The following is a 9,764-nucleotide window of genomic DNA, read 5'->3' as shown; positions in this document are numbered from 1 at the left end:
GCTCCCGTCGCCTTACGGTGCCCGTGAGGGTTTTCACCAATAAGACTCCCTTATTTTCATTATTTTTCTGGTTGGACCAGAGTGTTGCCCCCGATATGAATTACCTCTCCTTGCTTGACTTGGCATCTCTCGAAGACTGATCGGAAGGTCTTTCTTTGGACCGTAATGTGGGCTTTTTGGATAGGGTTAGAAAGAAAGGGTATCAAAAGCTCAAACCAAATCTCATGGGTTCAAAATTACAACTTTCGGAATCCGATTTCTTGCAACAAACACAAATTCTGCCCCAGTTTCTTGCTTGGGGACTTTTGGATTTTTGTTTCGATAGGACCGAACTGTGAGGCTGCCTACGAATCCTTAAAAGGAATCAGGTCAAACGTAGTTCATAGCATAGGAATTGCTCTATTGTTGTGATTTTTCTTTTCTTTTCTTCTTTTCTTTTCTTTTCTTTCTTCCTTTTTCTCTTTTTGTTGTTTTGTTGTTTTTTCTTTCTTTTTTTCCTCTTTTTTTCTTTTTCTTCTTTTCTCTTTTGCTTTTCTCTTTTTCTTTTTCTTTTCTCTTTCCTTCTTTTTTCTTTTTTTTTCTTTTTCTTTCTTTCTTTCTCTTTCCTTTTCTTTCTCTCTTTCTTTCTTCCTTTTCTTATCTTTTATGTTTGTGTTTCTGATATTCGCTACTGATTCCAAAAGAGGGGTATGAAAGAAAATAAATAAAGCTCAAAAGGGGTGACGAGGGATAAAGTTTTTAGATAGCGGAACAAAATGCCTTCGTCATTCCAACCTTCAAAACCTGCCAAGTACAAACAACACAATTAAACAAATCAAGGAAAACATTCGTAACATCTTTTGGTTGCGCCAGACTTGATGACCGTACACACACATTCGCCTTCTACATTTGTTATATACAAAGCACCATTGGACAACACTCTCACTCTCATTACCGCGAACGGCCCCCTACAAATTTGGGGCAAACTTGCTTTTATCTTCAAATTGATGCGGTGGGATGCATTTCAATAGGGATTCTTTATGTTCTATCTGCCCCAGTTTCACACAATTCGGGCTTGAAGTGATCTCAAAATGCCTTTACTTATTTTCCTCAAATGTCCTTACATCTTCAACATTGTTTCATTACTTCGTGATTAAACTGACTTTTAAAACCCGGCTGAGAAATATGCATGCATGTCACGTCACTAGAGTCAACAGGAAAAGGACTATAAAAGGAAAAGAGAACTAAACAAAAATGACTGAAAATAACAAAAAACAGAAACTTGCATTAGACAGATGGTGAAAGGGTTTGGACAACAAAACAGACAAATTAGACTGGGGTTACAAACCTAGAACAAACCTAGAAAACACTAAGTAGGCTACCAGACTAAACAAACTAGGCAAAATAAGAGGACTGAAGGGTTTGAGTCACAAGACAATATCTGGATTACAATCCTGAAATAACCCGGACAACAGAAATGATAATAAAATAGACCACCAAAACTCCCCCCTGGCTAACCAAGATAGGAGAGTCTTTCTCATTGCCAAGCTCGGCATCTTAGCCATTGAATTCTGCATCAACATTACTAGGACCTTCACAAACTTCCATCACATTGTTCTTAACAAATTGCTTTTGGGTTCCCTTTGCTGGATCGTTCTTAAGATTAGCCTCTGATAGCACTGAAAACTTTGCAGCGCGTGGACCTTCGAGGATCTCAGAAGAATTTTCATATTCCTTTTCAAAACAAATCATACTCACTATATGCGTCTCATTGTGAGCAAGGGATGGACTTTGGCTAGTGTCTGCTGTATCTGGATTTTGCACGACAATGTCACCTGCATCAATAAGCTTCTGAATTGCTTTCTTCAAATTCCAACACTTCTCTACGTCATGCCCCGGGGCATCTTTTGAGAAAAATCAAACTTCTTTGACAGAGGGTTTGGCATTTTTATATGAATCGGCTTCAACATGTCCAATTGCTTCAACTTTTGGAACAAACTGGCATATGACACTCCCAATGGGGTGAAAGCCTTTTCTTTTTTCAGCAACCTCTCATTCTTAAATGCTTGATTGGGCCGGAAACCTGATCCAGGGGGTTTTCGATAGGCTCGTAGGGGTGGATAGGCATTTTGTGGACCTGGGTACTGAGAGAGTGATGTGCGATTTTGGGAGTTCTGTGGAGAGAAGTGGCATTGGGGAGGATCATCTGGTGCATCAGGATATCCCCGGGGACGATGTCGAGGTTGGAAGTGTTGATCGGGAAAGCCCATCGGATCATCTTTTCTGTTTCTCTTTATTCCACCCAAGCTTACAGGGATGTTCTGAATGTCTTTCGAACAGCTCATGATTTTACCTGATTTGATTCCCTCTTCTACCATCTCCCCCATTTTTAACACATCACTAAAAGGCTTTCCCAAGGCCGGAATCAAATGACTGAAGTAGGTGGGCCCCTAGGTTTTTAGGAAGAGCTCAACCATTTCTTCTTCCCCAATCGGGGTATTGACTCGAGCAATCTGCTCCCTCCATCTGAGTCCAAATTCTCTAAAGCTTTCCTCCGGCTTCTTTTCCATTTTAGATAGGGAGGAGCGATCTGGGGTAACACCTGATCTGTATTGAAAGTATCGAACAAAATCTTGAGCCGTGTCACCCAATTTAGGCCATTTACCAACATCTTGACGATTATGCGATTCCAATGCTGCCCCAGTCAGGCTCTCACTGAAGTGCGCCATCAACAAATCATCTTTCTCGCCAACACTTCTCATTTTATTGCAATAATCCCTCAAATGGGCTACCAGATCCCCACACCCATCATATAAGTTAAACTTTGGCACTTTAAACCTCGCAGGAAGATGAACGTCGGGGGACATAAACAATTCTTTGTAAGACATGCTACCCTGGTCTCCTATTCCTTGCTTGTTCATTGAAGACTGTTCTAGGCCTTTTAGCCTCCTGGGTATCCCATCTCGCCCTTTTCTTCCTGTGAACTCTTTCATTTACAACATGAGACCCATCCCGCGGATCCTACTTATATGAGTTGGGAACCTTGTGGGCAGCCTCTGAGGGGTAATATTGGGCATCGTGAGCTTTGAGTGGGTGTTCATTGTTGGGGATGGTGGATAAGATAGGAGGGCAATTTTTGAGAAAGGTAATTGGAAGACGAGTGACGGAGCTACTAGAGTGGTTGGGAAAGCCATGGTAAGCGGGTGAATCTGGAGAGTATGGGGGATCATCTGGCACTGTGACCGGTGTTTGGGTAAGGGTGGCATTTAGGAATCTAGGTGGTGGCGGGGGTGGTGCCTTCCCAATCATCCAAACCCGATACATGTCTGCCATGTGTTGTCTCAACATTATTACCTCTTCAGCCAACCCATTATCTATTCAACCAACTGCTTTCGGGCACCGGTATCAACCAACTCAGTTCTGTTGTTGTTTGCCATTGCCTTGTGACTTTGTGTTATAGAGAAGAGTTACCACTTTAAAAACCACAAATCAACCAACCTTCTGCTATGAATATAACAAAATGAAGCCATCACGTTAGCGTTAGGGCATTTAACATAAGATAATCTCACTTTATGTGCAATGCACCTAGCCACAGTTATCAGTTCTAAAATGACTTCGAGGGTACAAAGGCCAGTTGGCATCATCCCAATTTGTTCATTTCAACCTCTCTTTTCTTTGCTTTTCTAGCACTTGTTGGCTTGCCCATTCTCCTTCATTTCTCTTTTTGTTTTTTCATCATCCCTCTTTCTTTCTCTCATATCTCACATCTCACGATTTCGCCTCTCTTTTTTTCTCTTTTTTTTTGTTCCTTTTCTTTTAACAGTTTAAAAAAAATGATTCGATCGGACCCTATGTAGGTTGCCTACATATCATGACGCCGCATGAATCAGATCTTTGCGTAGTTCTGGAAGAATGGAAATAAAGTAAACAAACTGACATTCTCTTTTTTCCTTTTACCTTAGCGACTACTCTGATGAGAAAAGAGAAATAAAACCAGCAAATCCTTTTTTTGAATTTCGTAGACTTAAACGTTCTATGACCTATTCTAAACTCGAGCTTAATGAGCATGATTTTTCTCTCTCTCTTTTTTTTTGAAATAAATACTCTATTAAGGAAAATCCTAGAAGAGAAAATCCTCTCTTTTTTCTTAATTCATTTTTTTATGAAGAAAATCTAAAGAATAAACCACAGAAAAATATTTTGAATTTTCATTTGATATCTTGGCGCAAGATTTCGAAACAAGCAATAAACAAAATAAAACAAAATATTTTTGGACTTCAATTTTGATTGTCTAAAGGAAAAATTCTAATGATAGACAAAAGACAAAGTATATTTTTTTATGTACAATATCCTAAAGTTCTAATGAAAATAAAAAAAAAAAAAATTATTTTTCACTAATTTCCCAAAGAAGCACCTCACAAGAAAATCTTTTTGAATTTTGGAATTAACACCTCAAAGAAAGCTTTTAAAGAAGCATTAAAATAAAATTCTCTTTTTTTGAATTTTGGTCCTAATATACTAAAGAAACATCAAAACAATTCATTTTAAGTCCTAGATATTAATTGCCTAAAGGGAAAACAACCTCAAATTTTTCATTTCTAGAATTAATATTCTCAAGAAAATTTGTAACGAAATATAAAATGCAACATCTCTTCTTTTTTTTTTGAGTTACGGAATATTTTCAAATATAAACCAGAAAATACAATAACAAAAGGCTTGACATTACTGTACAAAACTAGAAAGTAAAAGACGACATAAAATGAAGAACAGCCTCAGGACATTAAAATAAAACAAATCTCCTTAAGCAACTCCCGACTGAGCGATTCTGACTGGATGGTCATGGAGTGTCTGTCATGCTTAAACTCTGGTAAATAAATCCACACCTGTATGAGAAAACTTAAACCAACACTATGTGAGATGAAAATATTCCTTACTAGACACACGCAAGACATGGTTGTGACCATTTTTCTAAAATTAACCTATGTGGCTGAAAGTGGCTAAAAACGCAAGATTTGGCTAAGACCCCGCAAAGCCAAGAACCTAAGATTTACTAGGAACACCGGACCCTATGTGGGTTGCCTACGCATCACGCCTCAAAAGACGAGAATCAGGTATGCGTAGTTCGGGCAGATTGGATACGGGCGAGAATAATAAAAAAAACAACTGACATATAGAAAACACATTTTTTCTTTTTCTTTTTTTTCGAAAATGATGAAACATGTAAAATCTCTTTAAATTTTCTTTTCTCTTTTTTCGATTTTGTTTTTTTGATTTTTGAAAAATGATAAAGAGTGCAAAATCTTTTTGAAGTTTCCATGCTCTTTTTTCTTAATAAAATGTAACAAAAATATAATTGGGCTTTACTCGCTTCATCCTCACACTTCAACCTCTCTTTTTTCTCTTTTCTTTTTCCTCTTTTCTCTCTTTTTTTCATTCGCCCTCAATTACATTGGTCCGCCAAATAACCCTTTTACCCTTGAAGAAATGCAACATGTAGCACATAGGATGCATCAGGATGGTCTTTTATTTTTGGGGTATACCTGTCCTAGACGGACCCAACCCTTGTGTTGAGTCCCCAAAGTCAAATGCACATGATGCAAACAAACGTGCCTACTAGGGATCCGGCATGAGGCTGAGTTATTCTAGGTTCAAAACCTGGGTTTATTGTTCTAGACCTAGCTTACCCGAGCGGACAGCTCGAGCCGAGGGGGCAGCGTACCGGGAATACAGAAGCTTCACCGGTTTTGCAACTTTTCCAAACCTCGTTCTAAATTTGGAATATGATTCTAACATAAAAGAAGTCACACGAAGTGCACGCTTCTTCATGATTTAGAAGACTCAGAAAGAAGAGGGATTTCGCAATAGTTTATATACAGTTCACGGAATATCAAAGCAGTAAAAGCAATCAATTAGCACATTAGGCCCAAATCATGTAACAAAATCAGACAATGAATAAAACCAACTATAACAATTACTCTAAACTCAAATTCTTGAACCCTGAACCAGATATTCTAGGTTCGATCCCCAGCAGAGTCGCCAGAGCTGTCACACCTCCTTTTTCATCTATACCCCGGAAAGGGTGTAAAGGAGTTTTTCCAATAAAAGGACAATCGAAACGGGATTTATTTAAAAGATTCAGAGTCACCACTTGGGAGATTTATGGTGTCCCAAGTCACCGATTGAATCCCGAATCGAGGAAAATATGACTATGTTTAACAGTCTGCGAACCCGAAATCCGGGTAAGGAATTCTGTTAACCCGAGAGAAGGTGTTAGGCATTCCCGAGTTCTGTGGTTCTAGCACGGTCGCTCAACTGTTATAATCGGCCTAATTATCTGATTTTAAAACACTTTTAAACCTATGTGCCTTTTTCTAACTTTTGGAAAACTGCTTTTACTTATTTAAAGAATTAATTCAAGGTCATTTAAAACATATCGCAAGCCACACCACATGAAATGCACCCGCGATTCACGACACACTCTATTTAACCTTGTTGGAAATTAGAACTGGGTCACATGAAATGCACCCCCGGGTTTTAACATGTTCACTTCTACTATCATTATTCAAAATTATGGTAGGGTCACATGAAATGCACACCCGAGTTTAGGAAAGTAAAACTATTAAAAGAACGCGCCTAAAGCAACTAGCGCAATTAATTATTCTCCCGAAACTTTGAGATTATAGGAAGGCCATAGATCATGAATATAGCACGTGAGAGAAAAATGTGACCTTCAACTTCCATGAATTTCCAGCAAACACGGTCATATTCACCCAAAAGAGAACTTAATGACTTATTAACGTTCTGCTAGAATTTAGCAAACCAAACCGACCCTCAGCTCGTATACAATCAAAACCAAACAAATATCCCTAAAAGCAAAAAAACACTAATTTTAGTTTTATGTCCAATAACCCAAATGGCTCAACTTCGAATTAATCCACACGGTGAACTTTTCATTTTACAAGACTATACAACACATTGCGCACTAATTTCCATAAACACATAAACATTAACATAAACACATTATCAGAAACTTTTCATTTTTATGGGAAATTAACCTTATACGCTGATGTGCTAATCATCTCATATAGATCTTTAGGATTATAAATTTTCCATAAGAAACGAAAATATGAAACACTCAACAACCAACAAAGTGCTTTCTACAAAGAAACGAAACATATCCTAGTAGCAGACAACTATCCACAAAGTTCTCTGATAAACTTATTAAATTAGCAACGTCAATTATACAATGAAAATATCACACCAAGGGATGCCTCCCAGAGCAGAAAATGACAGAAGCTCAAAAACACATTTATGGAAGTTCAAGATCATCATTAAATTGAAGCAAATAAACTAACTATTCCAAACAAGAAAATTGATCAAACGATGCATTAAACTCATGAATAATACTTGTGAACAGAATAATCAGAGGCAAGAAAAACTGACCAAAAGTAAACAGAACCAGCACCGGAGCTACGAACGTTAACCTCGACAAATTTACGACCTCGCCGGACCCGAACCCGCCTTACCTCGACATACGAACAGATCGCGGCAACATTCTACATGACTCGAACTCAAAAATGACTCGGAAACATCAGCTGCCTTACGCTCGCTCCCTCACTCCGTTCATGTGCATGACTGTGTGTGCGTGTGTTGGCCGGCTTCAATGGTGGTCGCCGGTGACATCGTGCCTCTGGTTTCCGATGAACAGCGGCTGGTTTAAGTTGTTTGGTCGCTGGTTTGTGTTGTCATTTGCCGATGAGGCAGTAATGGAATGAGAGGGGTGAGGTCACCGGATTTCCGGCGAAGCTGGTTGGCATCGCTGCTTCTTCTTTCAGGCTCCTAGGGTTTTCTTCTATCGTTCCAGCGAAGAAGAAGATGAAAGCTACGTGGGGGGTCGTTCGATGAAGAAGAAGACGTGGGGAGGGTGCTTGTATTGTTCTCCTTTTTCTGGTTTTCTGAAGGAAAATTAAAACGAGGCCAGGGGTAGTCTCGTGAAGACAACGATCCAAAAGGGGGGTGGAGTCATTTTTTGTCCGCGCAGCTTTTTGCTTTTCAGCCCTTCTTCGTTATCATCCCCTTCTTTTGTTATCCATGTGCAGCTACCTTCTTTTGTTCCCAGCCTCTTTCTCGTTTCAGTTTTCCTCCAAGCGCAGCTTTTTTGCTACTTTCTTCGTTTCAGCTTGTTGAACGAAGAAGCTTTCTTCGTTGATGAAGAAAGAGATCCCTGTGCAATGCTTTCGTTTTAGACCCCCACCCCCTCTCGTTAGGTGTTAACTTCTTATATAAACATAGGTCTAGGTTAGTTTTGTAGGGTTTTTAGGTTAAGGGGTATGGGCCTAGGAATTATGAGCTTGGCAATTGCGGGCTAGGTCCAAAATTAGGCCTAAAGATGGGTTGCCCGAGCCCAAGCTCTATTCTTTCGCTGCGAATGAGATGAAAAATACGGGCCCATTTGTTAATTATTCCTACTATTAAAATAATAATTAAAATAACACTAACCATTAAAACAAATCTATTTTTGGTATTTTCAAATATCATATTAGAATAAAAATACGATACTATTGTTGTATATAATTTAGATTTTTTTAGATTAAAAATGACTGTAAAACATTAATGAACCTATTTTTGTGATTTTTTGTTTTCTTGTAATAAAATAAAGTAAAAGAATCAAAATTACTTAAAATATCTATATTATGCCTAAATTAAATATTTTACGCTAATATATAAAAAATCTTGGGGAGGGTCAAAAATCACATGTCTACAAATATAACCCAGTAAGATCATCGACTTGCCACTCTGAATACCTCTGGAACAAGTGTTAGAAAATACAAACACACAAAGAGCACAGAAATAATATGCACATAAATTCTTTCACCATATAATTACTCAATAAGGTCTAAACAATTATTCAACAACAACATTATTTATATCTCAACACAATCTACATTAAGGACTTGTCATTAACGGCAGTGCGGGAAATTAACCAAACACCCTGTTGAGTCCACGGCAGCATACACAATGCCCCAAATATTTCACGGTGGCATACACAATGCCCCAAATTGTATAACGGTTGCATACACAATGCCCCAAATTTTATAACGGCGGCATACACAATGCCCCAAATTTTATATCAGCGGCATACATAATGCCCCAAATTTATAACGGCGGCATACACAATTCCCCAAAATTTATAATGGCGGCATACACAATGCCCCAATATATGTTACGGCAGCAAAGGAATAAATTCTAATGCCTCAACAACATAGCACGAGGCTATGCCACATCACAAATTACTCATTAAATAATTCTAGCTTTTTACAAAATAATATATATTTGCGGCTGGGCAATGACCACCGATTCTTCCAAGCGCACGTTTGATCCAATACATGGACCGGGCAAAAAAAAACATACTTTCAAAACGGTTTTGGAAAAGCAAGCATCAAAGTTTAAAGTCTCACTTACCTCGCTAATGGGAAGTTTTCCAGCCTTGCAATAACACTAATCAAATGGCCTCCTGTCACGACCCAAACCGATGGGACGCGATAGGCACCCGGTACCTTACTCAATCGAGTACCAACATAATGTATCTTTCTTATTACATCATCATATACATGTGGCATACTCTAATAGTCCAACACAATCATTTATAAACTCAACACATAGGCAGGCAAGACCGTATAATATTTCACGTACACGATATATGTCTACAAGCCTCTAAGAGTACATAAATGTCATATAGGTCGGGACAGAGTCCCGCCATACCATACAATACACGTCTAAATCAA

The 9,764-nt window shown here is 38.6% G+C and overlaps 1 long non-coding RNA gene across 1 annotated transcript; it reads right to left on the bottom strand.

Annotated features, from left to right (window-relative positions):
• Positions 1 to 4,615: 4,615 nt before the first annotated feature.
• Positions 4,616 to 8,225, bottom strand: LOC107817082 (uncharacterized). Its single transcript, XR_001655113.2, has 2 exons — positions 7,423 to 8,225; positions 4,616 to 4,862 (listed from the first exon to the last, which is right to left on the bottom strand). It is a non-coding gene; the product is annotated as an uncharacterized LOC107817082 (long non-coding RNA).
• Between the last annotated feature and the right edge of the window lie 1,539 nt (positions 8,226 to 9,764).

Source organism: Nicotiana tabacum, chromosome 20, assembly GCF_000715075.1.
Source record: "Nicotiana tabacum cultivar K326 chromosome 20, ASM71507v2, whole genome shotgun sequence".
Taxonomy (NCBI): Eukaryota; Viridiplantae; Streptophyta; class Magnoliopsida; order Solanales; family Solanaceae; genus Nicotiana; species Nicotiana tabacum.
The sequence above is the reverse complement of the archived record's forward strand: the minus strand, read 5'-3'. Positions and strand labels throughout refer to the sequence as shown.